This window comes from Wyeomyia smithii, chromosome 2 (assembly GCF_029784165.1).
Source record: "Wyeomyia smithii strain HCP4-BCI-WySm-NY-G18 chromosome 2, ASM2978416v1, whole genome shotgun sequence".
NCBI lineage: Eukaryota > Metazoa > Arthropoda > Insecta > Diptera > Culicidae > Wyeomyia > Wyeomyia smithii.
The window spans coordinates 73815463-73833992 of NC_073695.1; the positions used below are offsets into that span (position 1 = coordinate 73815463).

The 18530-nt window shown below is 38.9% G+C and overlaps 1 protein-coding gene across 2 annotated transcripts in view; it reads left to right on the plus strand.

Moving 5' to 3' along the window:
- The window catches only part of LOC129725896 (leucine-rich repeat transmembrane protein FLRT3), a 96583-nt gene that overhangs the window by 30726 nt on the left and 47327 nt on the right, over positions 1–18530 (plus strand). The window lies entirely within an intron of this gene.

The following is an 18530-nucleotide window of genomic DNA, read 5'->3' on the forward strand; positions in this document are numbered from 1 at the left end:
CTTTTTTGTAAATTTTATAAAGATGAGAAAATACCGAAGATTTAGCTTAACATTGAAGTTGAATATTCGTTAATTTATTCTACAGTTACCGGAACCGTGAAAAATAAACTGCAATGGAAGAAATATTGTAAATCTTATTTACCTATAGTAAAGTAGTGCCATAGTTTTCGTGTTCATAATAATTACCCTGAAATGACAGACTAATCATACGCATTTGATCCGTTTCCTACGTAAAAGTTAGTTTTTCAACCGTTCCTGTTGACATTAGGAGGGCTGAAGAAAGAAATCAAAGTAAAATCCATAAATCTTTTGTTTGCGTTCGCAAGTAGGTGTCACGTTTATCGATGGTGCCGTTATAAATCAAGCAAAAAATATATCCATAATGTGTGTCCTGATTTTTGAGCTCAATCTCTGTACACGCAACTTAGATTCCACACGCGAACCAGGAAACCGGAACCGTCAGATTTCATGGTGGCAGGCGCCAGTGTGAGCAGAAATCAGTCGCAAGAAACCCACCTTCCATCTGCGACTGGACCGGGAACTTCGTACGCGAAATTTGCACGAAAACTACCTATACGTTAACTTTGGTACAATAGAAGCGTAGGTGTCACAGCCGAATCAAGCGAAAAAAACTTCAAAACTCCCACCATCATTTCTGGAGCCGACAGCCTCTGTATCTAGCAAACAAGATCAGCTCCATCAAGATCACACTACGACAGCAGCAGCGGTAAGGCACACAGGGTAAATGCTGGCAGCTCGAACTTGGGGTTGGACTTTATTATGGCGAATAAATGATCATGTCGACATCGACGTTGAATGCGTAGGAAGATGACCCGATGACGGCGGGGAAACGACATGCAAACATACTCTACCCTGCACAGGCTCAACCATATGAAAGCTTTCCTCGTGGCTGCGTGGGTCGCTAAAGGAGGAAACTGGTGAACCGAATTTAATTTCCATGATTGACTTCGCTTTGCGTTTTACTAGGCCTGAAGTAGCCATCAAGTCGAACGACGTCAAAGGGTCGCCACCAAGCGCTTCTGCAGGATGCTGCCGCAATACTTGTTTTGGTTAAGTTTTTAAACCTGAAACTTCGACAAACAAACGCCGACGCTTGGTGCCGGATTCAACCACTTGATGGATCAACCCGGCGAAGATGAGTTTACATGTTTAATTAGGTTTAAAAACGACGTCGTTCGACTCGATGGCTACTTCAGGCCTAGTAAAACGCAAAGCGAAGTCAATCATGGAAATTAAATTCGGTTCACCAGTTTCTTCCTTTAGCGACCCACACAGCCACGAGGAAAGCTTTTATATGGCAGAACCTGTGCAGGGTGAAGTATGTTTGCATGTCGTTTCCCCGCCGTCATCGGGTCATCTTCCTACGCATTCAACGTCGATGTCGACATGATCATTTATTCGCCATAATAAAGTCCAACCCCAAGTTCGAGCTGCCAACATTTACCCTGTGTGCCTTACCGCTGCTGCTGTCGTAGTGTGATCTTGATGGAGCGGATCTTGTTTGCTAGATACAGAGACTGTCGGCTCCAGAAATGATGGTGGGAGTTTTGAAGTTTTTTTCGCTTGATTCGGCTGTGACACCTACGCTTCTATTGTACCAAAGTTAACGTATAGGTAGTTTTCGTGCAAATTTCGCGTACGAAGTTCCCGGTCCAGTCGCAGATGGAAGGTGGGTTTCTTGCGACTGATTTCTGCTCACACTGGCGCCTGCCACCATGAAATCTGACGGTTCCGGTTTCCTGGTTCGCGTGTGGAATCTAAGTTGCGTGTACAGAGATTGAGCTCAAAAATCAGGACACACATTATGGATATATTTTTTGCTTGATTTATAACGGCACCATCGATAAACGTGACACCTACTTGCGAACGCAAACAAAAGATTTATGGATTTTACTTTGATTTCTTTCTTCAGCCCTCCTAATGTCAACAGGGACGGTTGAAAAACTAACTTTTACGTAGGAAACGGATCAAATGCGTATGATTAGTCTGTCCTTTCAGGGTAATTATTATGAACACGGAAACTATGGCACTACTTTACTATACTGCCGGTAACCGCAAGTCAGTCTCATCTGTAAAATTATTTAATCGAGAAATAAGCTTCGAAAGATATTTTATTCACGCTCAGTTATCACTTACTTAAGATGAATTGTTTTAACAATATTCATGCTAAAATATAGTTTGCATACTAGCCTACACTAATTACGTTGTGAAAACCACTGAAATCATTGATTTCATGATAAAAACATTGAGTGTGATTGACTTGCCGTTACATTCTACACCGAAGAGAAAAGTAACCGCAAGTCAGTCACATAGTGCTATGGTGCGTGTTGAAGTGTTGTTATTCGTTACCGTGAAAAGCCGTCAATCCTTCGCAGTTCGGAAGTGTATGTCCATGAGAACAGTTTAAAAAATGTCGGCGTTGGAAATCTCGAGAAGTACGGAACCGTTGGAAGCTCATCCGGTGAGGATTTGAATGAAGAAACTTAAGCCGGGACTGCAGTTGGTTCATCCGACAACAAATGTCAAGATGATCGAAATCCGCTTGAGGTTCGCGCATCACCTTTGCAGATATCTTGAAACGATTCCTCGGATTCTGATGGAACTTTTTTCGGTACTGAAGAATTTCCGGATAAATACACGATGAAGCGAACCGGGAAAAAATGGACTTGAATTCGTATTAGCAGGAAATTCATAACCAATTCAAACTAAAAAATAATCCCAATAATTGATAATTGTTACTAGAGAACTTATTTTTAAATAAACGGTCATATAAAACTTCCCTTCTCCACTCCCAATCCATTTTATTGTACCTATTATGCATGTTTTTTTTTTTTAATTGGGACCGACTTTCGGTTATTTTTCCCCTGGGACTGACTTGCGGTTACTTTTCATAATGGGACAATTTGACTTGGTATTGATTTCCACTTTTGTTGAACAAACCACTATTTTTTATCGGTACATCTGAAAATACGCTCAAAGATGGGCCAAAATCCAATGCTAACTCAAAATCGACAAAATTACAGATGGGACTGACTTGCGGTTACCGGCAGTAAAGCTCCGACAAACAAACGCCGACGCTTAGTGCCGGATTTAACCACTTGATGGATCAACCCGGCGAAGATGAGTTTACATGTTCATCCAAGCGACCACCAGTCAGTGATTACTGGTGGAATCATTTAGCACTTCGATGTATCATAATATTGTTATTTTAGTCAGTTTATAAATTTGAAGACTAGTTTCTTGTTTCATAATGTGGAGTGTTTCTGGGCTGGATGCCTTCGTAAGCCATGGCTTTTTAGCCGACCTATCTTATACCTGATCTGAAAACTGAATCTCCTGATGGGCATTTAATACACCACATCGCTAACAATACCCGGATGAAATATTAAAAGAAACAACCAAAGATTGTACTTCCTAATGACACTGCTCCATCACTTACAGCAAATCTTTTTCATTGGAAGCACTCAGCTGGAAAACTCTAAGTCAACTCAACTTTTTCACTAAGCTTGAATCCTGTTGATGAAACCTGTTTGCATCTAGTGCCGAAACTGTGATCTACCTCGCAGTTATATAATTACCCGTAATCATACTTCTCTGTCCTTAGCTAATGCGAGATATTTTTCTCCCTCTCATAACATTTTTTTCATAGGGGGTCACCTGTGACTTAGTATGACAGATAATTTATCATCTAAGTATCCTTGCGGCCACGGAAAAAGTGAATATTTTTTCAATCAAATCTTTATGCCTAAGCTTGTCGAATACTTTTTCTATGTCTAGAAAAACAGCTTTAGATGACAGGTAAAAAATCACAGGAGGGTTGTGTGCAAAGCCACGACCGCAAGGATGAAGTAGAATACTTTTACAAGAAAGAAAACCCGGCTGCTTTCGTGTCAGTCATTTTTTAATTTGTTGTTCAATTCAATATCGGAAAAGATACCGATCACATCTTGGCGTTATCACTGACAGTGCGAATAAAGTATTCCTTGTGATAAAATACACAGTGAAAAGTTGATTTAACACTCAAAACTAGACGGCTCATGTGTTGTCAAAATGAGTCAACTTTTCATTGAATGCATTTACTAGTGCCCGCTATCGCACAGAGACTGCATTTCACTGAAGTGCCTCACTGCATCAGCTGCTAACGATGGCCGCTGCAACTGCTACGCTATCCGTAGCCATGCCAATGTTTTGGCCGCTATACGCTGCTATTGGTATCCGCTGTCCCTGCATCAGCTGGCCCAGCTGCTATCGATGTTGAGATTCACTGCAACTAGTGCGCTATCCATTGCTATGCCACAGCTGTGGCCGCTAGGGATGGGCGATACTTGTATCGATGCCAACGGTATCGATACATGGAGCCGAAGTATCGAGTATTTCGGCATCGATACTTGTTGCTAGCGATGAGTAGCGGTATCGATACTTTGCCAACGATACTTTGAAACGATACCGATACCACAGATGCCTTCTATCGGGGATAAGCGATACCAGTATCGATACCAACAATATCGACACTTCGGCCGAAAGCATCGAGTATTTTGGCATTGATACTTTCTATACCGATACCACGATACTTGGTATCGTTTTGTGCAAAAGTATTCGAGTACTCAGGTATCGATACTTCAGACAGTATCGCCCATCCCTAGTGGCCGCTATCCGCCTGGTATCCACTGCAATGCTAATGCTGTTGCTGCTGTTGTCGCTGTCTAGAACTATTATGAGCGGCTTCGACTGAAACAGGCTCTTAAATAGGGATGAAAAACCTATCGATAGTAGTAGAAAAATCATCGATAACTATCGATAGCCATTTCAGTCGATAATTCCCATCCTTACTCTTATACAGACAAATAGCAAATTTAAAATGGCAAGGTCTATGATGCTGTCGACCGTGCTGGGCAAGCAATCTTATTAACGACTAATCAGATCAGTCAAATTTCGCACTTCAACAAGGATTGACCATTCTCAATAATATAGTTGCTTGTCATGATTTGGACTTGATAATTTTTGAATTTTGATTATGCGAAAAATTAATTTTTATGCTGATAATGAAAGCTTTTCGGATGTTGCGCTCATGACTGAAGGAAAAGATAATTCACAGACACGGAGATGAAGCCAAATATATCGTCAGTTGAATTCAATACTGGCACAACTCAAAATTCATAGTTTCGAGAAAAACGCCTTTGAAAATTTGCGTAAAAAATTTCTTTTTTCATTTTCATGAAAAATTCCAATTTTGAGACTTCCCATTCTTATTGAACTTGTTTGGGTCTATCATGTGCATGTAATTAGCAAGTAATTAGCAAGTAATAAGAATTTTAACCAACCTTTCTATCTCTTTAGGGATATTTTAGATTGATGCAATAAAGGCACATCTACTTATATTTCTGGAACTATTGTGAATTTTGGAACGGGTCTTTGTGAGATGAAACTTTGTAGTATTTGGCATCGTTTGCCATCAATAACTCGAACCTGCAAACTTTGAGTTGTGCCAGTATTGAATTCAACTGACGATATATCTGTTCCAAATTTCTTGAAGGTGTAAATTGATTTAAGAGAAAATAACTCTTCAATTAGGTTTTCATTTCATCCTGAAAAGGACAATTTGTTGTTTAATTCAATGTCTGATAAGATGCCGATCACATCTTTGCGTTATCACTGGCAGTGCGTATAAAGCATTCCTTGGGGGAAATAAACACTGAAAGGTTTTCCAGAACGTTCTTTTCATTGGATGCATTTGCTAGTGTGCCTGCTATCGCTCAGAGCCAGCATTTCACTAAAATGCCACACTGCATCAGCTGGCCCTGCTTATATAGATACTGAGACCAACGTTAACCGCTGCGCTAACATCGTTGCCACAGTAGTGGACGCTTCCGTTGCCATTGGTATCCGCTGCCCTGCATCACCTGGTCCTGCTATCGATGCTGAGACGCGCTCGGCTATCCGTTGCCATACCACAGCTGTGCTCGTTATCCGCTGCACTGATACTGCTGCTGTATCCACTGCTGCTGCCAAGGGAGGACTGCTCCTGTTACAGTCTAGAATTATAATGAGCGGCTTCGAGTGAAACAGGCTCTTATATAGGCCAAATAGCACATTCCAAATGGCAAGGTCTATGATTCTGTCGGCCGTGCTTGGGAAGCAATCATATAACGACCAATCAGAGGCCGAATTTTTCGTTTTGACAAGGCTTGACTATTTTCAATAGTACAAGAGTTTGAATAATAAAATTACAATTATCTGCATTTGGCAAGAATCTTAGAAGATTTTCCAATCTATTGCTGCAAGAACGAAGGAAATCTATCGAATACTACTTTATTCGCATTTGAAATTGGACATATTTTTCACTTTTTTCGGTTTTAGATTTTCATTTTACATCCCTATGTAGCCGATCTTCCTGAGAAAAGTATTCTACTCCAAAAATGTTCACTTTGAAAATATTGAAAAGACGACGCTCATGACACTCACTCTCAATAAGGGTTGCGTTCTAGTGAAGATATGAGTACGAGGGAATATAGTTGAATTTCGTTTAGCATTAGGGTTCAAAAGTTTCGTCTTCTTGAAGAAGTCCCCATGAAAAATATCAACTCATTATGCATCAGCCTTACTCCTCGAACCTGACTATACCTGCATTGCAATCCTATTATAGATTATATTTCCAAAAAAAAAGTTAGTTAGACCGACATTCGATGCAATCACTCGTTGCATACTCTGAAATTGTATATTTTTTCGTCATTGATTCGCCGGAATTAAGTGCTGATCAGGCTTGTTATTCGCCTCAGTAAGTAGAAAGAGCAGAGTGAATATTCACCGCTCACTTTCTGCCCAGCATGCGCTGCGTGTGGCATTTTTTGCACCACATTTCTGTCTTCTGCTTTGTGTTGTGTTTCTGCCGCTCACAAAAAAAATTTATACACTTGCTGCTTACATCACACCTGGGTGAATCAAAAATGGTGAATCACTCTAGTGAGAATACCAAGAAGTACGGTGCGCATTGCATTCGATAGTACCTAGATGCTCCCCTTCTTTATTATTCTCGCTTATTTTCCGTCGGTCTAGTTCCGCCACTGTTGTTGTGCCAATCACCGACGCCCAGGGAGGCGACTCCAACCAGGACCCTAACTCACGAGCCGTTAATTAACGGACCGGCGCCAAGGGCTTTACTTCCTCATGCGATGGAAAGCGTGATCCCAGAGATTTTTCGCCTCAGCAAATCTCCCGGTGTCGGCTAGGAATGAATCTAGACCAGTTGGGTTGGTTGTGAGTGGATCACGCCGCCCTACAACCATCGACACCTATGTCGGCGTTGGGATTCGAACCCAGGCGTCGAGCGTGTTTGGCGGAAACGTTACCAACCACGCTAGGCCCCCGCCTCTGTGACGATATGAAACGGAGAACACCAAAGCCGGTTTCACAATCCGAAGTGGTTACGCAGCGCCAGTGATCAACAGCGAAAAAAAATCCGAAATATTGATCGGAATTTGCGTGACGTATTTATTGGATGCCATTGCCGTTTTAATTGCGGCTTGCGGTATTAGAAAACTATCATCAAACGACGCGGTGCGGTGCTAGTTTCAATTGAGACGCTGAAGGAAATGAAAGTGTCTCTCTCTCCGTCACTCTCTCCGTCAATTGAAACAGTCATCAGTTTCATTTGAAACGATCCGATGAACAACAAACGGGGAAGAGAGAAAGAAGTGATTCGATGACAGCAGCCAGAAGGAATCAAGTGAAAACGAAACTGTTTGAATCGAAATGACAGCGCGGAATAATCAGTTTCATTGTTTTGTTTCGAAAATGCTGAGCTCTGGTTTGGATAAATCGTTTAGGCACACAAAACACATTTTTTTCGCCAATAACCACACACCTCCAGAACTTTTCTTTATAAAGTTTCCACATATTTTAGATTATTTTTACTTTAAGAACGTACATGGTAAAAAGAGGGAAGTGAAATCAAGATGTCAATACTTTTCCTTAAAGTTTCACTCAAGTACTTTAAACTGCTGTCCATTTACACAAAACAATCCATATAAGAGCAGTTACGCACAGTGGTCGGAGGCCGGAAAAAAAACTATAATTTGCGTGTCAATATTTTTCATGTTTTGTATTTTTCCGAAGTTTCTTACAATCTTAATAATCTTTTTCATGAGAATCGATTGATATGTCGATTTTTGGCAGCACTTTGAATATTGTTGTGTCAGGAAATTTCGATGACCTGTACTGCCGCGCATAGCAAGTCCGTCCCATTTGCATTTTCACCAAATTTGAGTTAATGGGCGGAAATGGTAGTGAACTATGTATAATTTCGTAACAATAGATGAACTCAACAACTTGGTTCTGAAAAACTTCGGGAAAACATCTAAATATATTGTCCCATCGCATAAGAAGCAATGTTATGAAATTGCAAATGGGACTGACTTGCTATGCGCGGCAGTGTAAGTCTCCCTCAATTTAAGATCAATAAGCTTCATTTTGAAGGGAAATATATGTCATTTGCTGTCATATTAATTTGTCGAGGGATCACGAGCCTATCCGCAGCCTCAAAACTGTTGAAAATTATAGTGCGTGAAACTATGCTCGATGTCACGAAAAGCTATATCTCAATTGACCAACACGGTTTTATGCCTGGTAGATCGGTTACAACGAATTTGATGAAATTTACGTCAGAATGTATAAGTAATATGGAGAAAAAAACGCAAGTCGATGCTATATACAGATTTAAAGGCAGCTTTTGACAAAATTGACCATCAAATACTGCTTAACAAGTTTTCTCGGCTTGGGATTTCTACTCAATTGGAGTCCTGGCTAGAATCATACTTAACGAATCGTGAACTTCGGGTACGGATTAACGGTTGCGTATCGAGGGCATTTACAAACAATTCCGGCGTCCCACAAGGTAGTAATCTTGGTCCGCTACTATTCATTCTATTCTTCAATGATGCTGCTTTGATTTTGAATAGAGGTTGTTTTAAATTGGTGTATGCTGACGATTTGAAATTATATGCTGTTATACAAACGCAGGAAAACTGTCGCCGTTTAAAAACCTGTCTAAGTTTGTTTGTTGTTTGGTGCCACAGAAACAAATTGATTGTTAGCGTGGAAAAATGTCAAGTCATCTCGTTCCATCGTAAATCACAACCAATTATCCATGATTATCATATTGACGGCATTACGCTTACCAGAGTAACTGAAGTGACTGATTTGGGTATCCTGTTGGACTCGAAAATGACATTTGATTTGCACCGCTCAAGGTTGATTTCTAAAGCAACAAGACAGTTGGGCTTTGTATCCAAGGTGGCTAAAAACTTTTCTGAGCCGCATTGTTGGAAGGCATTGTACTGTGCAATTGTACGACCGATTTTAGAAAATGCTAGTATTGTATGGAACCCTTACCAGATCACGTGGAATCTTAGGATAGAACGGGTTCAAAAACGGTTTATTCGATTGGCACTGCGGAACTTACCATGGAGAAACCCCGACAACTTGCCACCATACCCTGATAGATGCCAACTACTGGGCTTAGACACTCTGGAACGCCGAAGAAAAATACAACAATGTTTGTTTATCGCTAAGCTACTAAATGAAGAATCAGATGCCTCGGCACTGCTCTAAATGGTAAATTTTCGTGTCCCGAACAGAAATCTCCGAAACGCAACATTACTGCAACCTGTTTTTCACCGCACTTTGTTCGGAAAAAATGAACCATTCACAGCGTGTGTTCGTGGCTTTACCGCTGTTGAAGACCACTTCCAGTTTGACGAACCAACCCGATTTTTTATAAGTAGACTCAAAACTGTGATTAGTTAGTAAATTTATTCATTAAGACTATTAATTGTCAGATGGATTATTCAAATACAAATACAAATACAAATACAAATATGCACCGTACAGTCTTGTGAAATAATTCGGAGCGATCGGATAATCAACAGCCTATGGGAAATTTGCCGTACTTTTGAAATTTTTGAGTTCCGGTTAGCACATCGTTGCTTCTAGGGCTGAACTATGATTGATCCCAGAACCGTAAAATGGAAAAAAATATAACGAACGTACTTTGACGTACGATTTCTTATTTTCCTTTCAAAGGCTAATTAATAACTAGGGTTTGCAATATTCCCGGGAATCGATTTCCCGGGAAACGGGAATGAAATATCTCATTTCCCGGGAATTCCCGGGAACCGGGAATGGAGAAATAATTCCATAGCAGAAATTAAATTTCAAATAAAGTTTATTAATAAAAGGTATTCAAAAATCGTTTACAACTTCATTATCAATTATCAATTAAAAAATAAAACTTATTCAAATTCGCATCGATTTTTGTTGCAAATATTTGCAGAAGAGTGGCTTTCAGGGTTTTCAAGTCGTTAAACAATCGCTTCAGATCCGTTAAAAATTTCCTTTAACCCTTAATAATGTATTTTCCTTCTGTAAAACTCTACTTAAGTCCACTGAATCACCGCTAGTGTTCGATTTCTATAATACTTCTAAATCACCGATTCCTACTCTTGCTACATTTCAATAGAAACTGGAGTGTCCATTGTCCAATATTTTCAGTTTGTTGGAGAGTTAACTGATGGTTAGGCAGGTCCTCAACGAGGCAAACATATTTTGAAATTGCGACCACGGATGACACGACTTACACTGACTGAGTTTTATTAAATTATTTATTTCTGGTCGCATCGATTTACGGATTTTAAATTTTTCCATCTACTCACAGGAATCGAAAATTTGTATCAATGAAGAAAAAAAATCGAGCAACCATTCGCTCAGTAGTGAACTTACTGGCATAGAACGACATTGGACGTTTTTCGTTTACTGAAATTGACAATTTTTCGTTCACTGAACAAGACAACAAATATTTTTGTCGAATAATTGGAGCAAATAATTTGTTATTACACGGCCAGCAAATATTGGCCGTCATTTCAAGCAAATATTTGCTTCGTATAGTGCCCATTTTAAAGATGTTATATTCTTTGACCACATAAGTTTCGCTTTACGACACGATGTTTAGTTTTATGGCACTATTGTGTGGGAAACTATATTAAATATTGCGAAATTTTTCAAGGGACTCGGAAATCCCGGGATCCCGGGAATCAATATTTCTATTCCCGGGATCCGGGAATCCCGGGAAAAGGTAATTCCCGGGAATTCGTTCCCGGGATTGCAAACTTACCTTTAATTTACCACTAAAAGATTTTAAATCGGTCAAACGGTTCAATAGTTCCACTTTTTGCAAAAAAGATCGTCTTTATTTGGACAACCCTAATTAAAAAAGAACCAACAAAAATACGAGCCTAAAGTTTTTCAATAAAGAACAAGTATAATAATGTTGAACATGATCTGAACAAAAATAAAATCTGTTAATAAGGAAGGTCTAACGGCATTTCAGATGAATAACATTTTTTGACACCAGTAATGAGTTCAGCAACCCAAAATTAGAATAATATGCCAGTCAGTTATAACATAATTAAACTTATTTTTTCAAAATATGGAAACTTCCTACTTCGTGAATATTTTCAAGTCATGTCTGCGCTTGATCCGCTGGATCGTTCTTAAGCTCTTCTTAAACTCCTTGATTAAATCACGAAAAGAGGCAGCTCTATTTTTCAGAATGTTATCCACGACGTTCCGGTCCAAATCAGGATCACCGACTACTTCTTGGTAGATTCTTCCAGACGTACTCATTATCAAACTTTTCGATGATCCGCTCGACACTCTCACAATTTGGTTGAATGTTACTGCCTTCTCGGTTTACTTGAGTTTGCAATTCGAACCGCTACATTTTGAAAACAGCATTGTAAACTTCACCTGTAGGTGAAGGGATGATAAAATGGACACCCTAAGCCATTTCTCTATTTCCTCCACAAATTACCACTAAAACCATGAGTCGATCGCAGGCGTTAACTGAGCCACTAATGGTTTATACAAAAAATAAGAAGAAGTACTCAAATATAGTATTTTTCGAAGTTATCATGAGCTTTTTTAAAAGCAGTTTTTTGGGGGTAAAATGGACACGTGTGGGTAAAATGAACATAGGGAGGTGGTAATATGAACACTTTTGGTGTGAAAGGTAATTCGCATTACAGATAGTAAAATGTTGTTAAAAATAGTAAGAATAACACGTGACACACTTATGCATTCACCAACAGTTTAATTTTCACAGTTTGTCGTAGAATTAATAACAATATATGACCGTATCCGCAAGAAACTGGGAAATGGTGGGAGTTTGTTTTCGGACATTCTGCATTCAACGGAACGTTTAGCCGCGATCATCTGTTCATCGGTCCGAGTTTACCTTTACGTTTAACTGACACAAAGCATCTAGAATTTTAGATGGAAATTAAAACAGTTTTTTCACCATCTCTTTTGGCTGTTCATCTTACCCGCACAGTATATATTTTTGAAAACACTTAAATATATCGAGAAAATCGTTTAAACAATTACTAACCTCCGATGATTTCTGCTGGTTCTGAGTACAGATATTTTCAGAAAAAAACCGTTATAAAAAACTATTTTACCTAAAAAAAACTTGTTTCTTGTAGGCCAAAAATAATATCATCACCATGATTGTACACGTGTTTTTTGGTTTTGTTTATTATTTCGACAGTTTGACTGTTTCATGTCGCATACTTTGTCTCAAATAGCTTCTGATGCTGCTAAGATAAGGTGCCAAAAAAGTTTGTACTATTTTTCAGCGTAATAGTCGAGATTTAACCACCCTTGTTCATTTTACTCACAATTCCCCTATAACGCTAAAAATCTAGATTTCAGACCCCCTCCCCCCTATGTAACGATAGGTAACGTTCGATATGACTCCCCCCCATAAAATTACGTAACTCTGAACAGCCTGACCCCCCTCCGAAATTTTCAATTTAGAGCAAACATCACAGTTACGTAACTGTCTTAACAACCCCTCACGTAATAATAATAAGTAACGCAGACTCAATCCCCCTCCCCTCCCTTCATGCGTTACGTAATTTGTGTACGACGCCTTTGACACATAAACAAAACACTGTGTAAAAACACGGTTAAAAAATTGCACCTCATTGTGTGTAATAATATATCAAACATTTACGACTAGTTTTCGATAAACTCCTCAAATTCAGAGTGTTGCTGCTCATCAGCATTGCACGCTGCTATGTTTATATAAAAAATGCATACATTTCTAAACATTTTTTGGTAAACACGATCGTATTTCTAGTAAGTTTCTTTCTAATTTCACACAAGATTTATTCGATATTGATCAACTGCTGAATTCAACTGCAATCAACTGCTGAACTCACATTAAAAAATATGCCCAAAACTGCAAAAAGCTAGTAACAGGAATAATTTTGCAACTCTAATCACGTTCTCTATTAACGCAAATGGTGAACACTTTATCTGGAAACTTTTCAGAACGTGCTCAGATTTATTAACTTTTTTTTCATTCGACATCGTATAGAAATATGCAAAATAGATATGCTACTAAGTACTTATCGTAGGCGATCTCGTTTCATTAACCTGCAACTGTGAAACTGGAATTTTTACTCTGCGAAGGCGTGCTTTAGTAGACCCTATCAACAAGTTTGAATCTCAGTCACACTTTCCGCAAACCACTTTGGGTGTGCATTAAACAAATGATATTAGTTTGTGATTTCAGTTTAGGCGGAGTCATGAGTGACTACTGCCGATTTGTGGTGTCAAAAATACGACCACATACCCTACTGGTTTGCTGCAGGCCAGCTTGTACGTGAGCATTCACTTGGTTATTCTGATCTAAGCCACCGGGCTTAGGTGACCGACCGCCCACGTATGAACCAGGGTTACCGTGGGTGGATCCAGCGTATTCCTCTTGTGGGTATGGAGTGTTTTAATCGGAACGTTGATCACATGTATGACACAGTACTGGATCAGCTGCACTGAACAGTATTTACTCTACTATTGGAGCACATGCGAAGGGAGTAACGGGTTAGATCCAGGTGGTCCAATTTATCAGTTGATGTACAACATTCTCTACAAAAAATATCATCAATCGAATTCGAATCTGACTATAGTTTGCTATATCATTTCAATGTTTTGTTTTATTGTTATTCTTTTTCACTGAATGCTCGAAAAGTATTCTTGTTGGTCATCCACGAGTTTTAGTCATATGTCCACTACAGTGGCCCACTAGCCACTTGAAAGCCACCGGTGTATTTTCCCTTGCGCGGGTTAATGTTTACACTCATCCGAACAGTAAGAGATTAACAAACATTGCATCCGGCAGCTTCGTCTGGAAGTAAGACATTGACTAAGTTTGTCAATAATGACGACAAACAATTTTTTTCGAAATTTCTTTAAACACTCACGCATCGCCGTCGGGAGCCTCTATCGGAAACCGAAATCAACCGCACCTCAGCGCGCTTCGAATGACGGGTTTTAGCCTGCAACCTCGCCGCGGCGCAGTGTCAAGAGAGAAGCAAATTATGAAACAAATAAAGCGAGGAACATAGAATTGAATTTCGGGCTTGGCTAGTTTGTTTGAACTGATTTAAACGAGTGACAGGTTGGCAGTCGATAAATTGGCTTTTGACATACAAAGGTGCACCTATCTTGCTGGTCTATCAAATGGTGTCACGTGTTTTTGTTAAATCATCTAAGCTTGAATGGACCCCCACTGTTGCATCATCAGGCATTAGAGATGTTTTATTACTTTTTCTAGCTTCGTAAAAAAACTGGAATTAATATTCATAAGAGGACGTATTATGCAAATGTCTGTAATTGTAGAGCCACGGTTTAGTTGGACTTCGAAACAGCAGATAGCCGGTACAGCATGGAGCATGGTCTGACCTCGGTAGACAAATGATCTTATTTATTGTTGAAACGGGCGAAATAAGCCATTCTCAAAACAAAGTGGAAAAGACGACAGTACGCATGCCGAATTGATTCCAGCCGGTTGACTCACGGCTTCCGATGATGGTTTTTATGCGCCAAGTGTACACTTTTTATGCATATGCCAACGCTGCACCGCTGTTGACAAGTCCGGCGAAGATGGAGGTACATCAGTGTGGAGTTAAAAAACATTATGCTTTCCATCCAAACCGCAACAACGAATTTGTTTGTATAACAAAATTTGAATATTCTGCAACTTTTGTGGCTGGAGTCTTGGACGAATTTCGGCGCCAGTTGCACGCGCAACTGTTCTATTTGATCAGCTTTTCATATGTTCAATATCAACATGTTTTTTTTTGTTGTTCGCCATTGTGTTCAACACTAATACTTTCTGTGATGATGTAATTCTACTGTCAATATTTCCAAATTTGAACTATATTTGACTTAAATTTGTCATGAGGAGCTTCGTAGGCGCAATGGTACAGAGTCAGCTTTTAAAAGTGAATGGTCATGAGAGAATATGAAAATCAGTACTTTTTCCATGCACTGGGAGAATTTAATGAGATTTTCTATACCTTTACAGATTTGATAAAATTCAGAGCTCCTCTAAACAGTTATAACGTAATGATTCTCCAAGTAACTCAAATGGAAAATTTTGTTTGATGATTGTTCTACTTCTGTTAGAAATCCATCAATGGTCGATCACCCATAATTGTAGATCACTTTTGTGTTTCATTTAAATAAATCAGTTGAAGAAACTCTTTGAAGGTATGTAACATTTGTGAAACAAAATATGACATATTAAGCAGCTGCGTACTCAAGAAACTTTTTTTTATCCCATGGTTGATGCAATTTGTATGAGTCAAAATATGCAAAATATCTATCGTTTTCTCAATCAGCGTAAGTAACACAACTTTTTTCGTTGTCAAAAAGAGTTCTTATCATATTGATGATGAAAATTTTGGTGGAATTGCTTTCAAAAGGGATCCATAATTGCAGATTGCTTTGAAACAGACGATCTTACCACTTGACCACTTGACGTTTCTTTTTTACAATTTTCACCACTTGACGTTTCTTTCATTTGTTAACGGTTGACAACTAGAGTTTTGGAATTATTTTCTACAGCTGTCAAAAAGTTACATGTATATCAAGCTACATTCAGTATCAACGAAACAAAATTAATGAATATTCGAGAATGATCCGTAATTGGTCTTTCGACGACGGTCGAGGCGACGACGAGAAAACTCTGTTCCACGACCTTCATTGTAAATAAACGAATACACAATACCCACTAAGGCGTCGTACACAAATTACGTAACGCATGAAGGGGATGGGGGTTGAGTCAGCGTTACTTATTGTTACGTAGGTGGAAGGGGGGGGGGAGGGTAGTTGAGACAGTTACGTAACTGAAATGTTTGCTCAAAATTGAAAATTTTGAGAGGGGTCAGGCTGTTCAGCGTTACGTTATTTTAGGGGGGAGTCATATCTAACGTTACTTATTGTTACATAGGAGGGGGGATCTAGATTTTTAACGTTACGTAATTTATGGATGACGCCTGAGAGGCCATCCACATTCCACGTGGACACAAAAATCGTCATTTTAGACCCCCCGTTTCACCTCGTGGACAGGCGTGGACATTTACCAAACCCCCTCCACCCCATCTTTGTCCACGTTGATATGTTTTTTACAACGAAAAAATGAAACATGTTTATTTCTGTGGTTTAATTTAGTGATTAAACATAAAATGTCTAAAGAATAACAAAAATAATTTTAAAATCAGCTCAAAACCACCTAGACCATTAAATAAAAGAATTTCATCAAAAATCAGCCTAAGAGAGCCGAGCAATGCACCAAATACACAGAGAAGGGCAAAGCAAACTCCTTTATAATTCAGAAGAAACCTAAAGTAATATGATCACAAATTATGGCCCCTTTTACAGAAGACGAGGCGAGCGGCGAGTTACTCGTCTGACCAATTTCGGTATTGCAGATGGCGAGTCGGCTGGATTTTGAACGAGTAGCTCGTCTGTCACTCAGCTGTTACCAGCCAAGTTTCACTCGGGTTTCCTGATACAGCATTTTGCTCGCCTCGTTTTCTGTAATAGGGCTCTATGCTTCGAATGAGTTAGAAAAACACTTTTAAACGCCAGAAAAAACAACACAATAGATTTGAAAATCTACTTTAAAAGAATTTTGATTTTCGAAATAGTTGTAAACTGCTTGACAAAAGAAATAGGCCACCAAGAACAAAACGAATTCAATATGTAGAAAGGTTCTGTAGAAGCTTGAGAGATAAAATCTTTTCTACAAGGTAGGAGAGTTAAAAAAACGCAACATACTGATCAAAAACATTTCAACCAGAAAATAAAAAATATGTAATTTCAATTCCAGGAAACCAAGCAAATCCTAAAAAGAATGCCAAAAACATCAAAAATATCAAAGAAGTTAAAAAAGTGAGTAATGAATGATGAAAATTTCAAAATTGTCACAAAAGGTAGAAATAAATGAAATGTCGTCCAAAATATTAAATATTACAAAAATATTAGGCTGTTTAAAACGCCAATTTTTTTCAAATTTGACTTTTTAAATAACTTTAAGAATATCAAGAAATTTAAAAATGTCAAAACTGAAAAATATCAGACTTTTCAAATAGTTAAGCAATACAAAAATGTCAGAACAATCTGAAATATATAGGAGTTCAAATATAGCAGATATATGTAAAATAGCATCAAAAGTGTCAATAATAATGAAAATATCGTAAAGAATTAGAATACGAAAACTGATCAAGTCATTTAGCATGTCAAAAATGTCACTAAATATTATACCTTCATATGTGATAAAAACGTTGATCATCAGCTTTAGTGGGTTTGATGGGCAGTACAAACTAAAATAAATCACCTGGCGCATTTTAGTTTATTGATTTGGATTGGCCATGGATGCTGCAAATAGTATCTATTCAAGTATACCAAATTATTCAAATCTTTGGCAATAATTGAGTTGTTGATATTTTAGAACGAATCTTGGCTGTGATCGAATTTCAAGTTCGAAAAAACCCGCTCATAAACTAGAGGGTAAAAACAATAGGGTTTAAATTTCAGCCGCATAAATTTACTTTTAATCCGACACTTACATTAGAACCAATGAATCCTGTATCAGTAAAATTACAGCATGTAAAATGTATTGGGCAAAGCATTTGATGCTTGTCACAAATTTTACTTACATTGTTCGCAAAATTCGAATGCTATTGTCAGTATGTCTCCAAACTTCCAACAGCGCTTACAATATGTTCAATAAAATCAACCACTCCTGCTAATCTTGATATTGTACTGCCCACGCACGTCATACGCTGCAGGCGGCCATCAGGCAGCTGTTTCGGTAGTAAAAGTTGTTTACGGCTACACAGCCAAACGCTAAAATGTTCACCGAGCATGGGCAGGAACACCTCTGCCGTGACACCGTGCAGTGTTTCGCACTTTGCTCACCTGACATAATACAAACCGACTGACCGGAGCTGCCCAAAAAGCGCCGGCTCGACCAACGCGACACGTCCAGTGAATAGAAGAACGCAGTTCGTGGCGCAGAAACCTGTACGACCTTAGGCTATTATACATTTCTGATAACTTATGGATTAATTTGAATAGTCGTCTGCTTGTAAAAGCGATCGTGT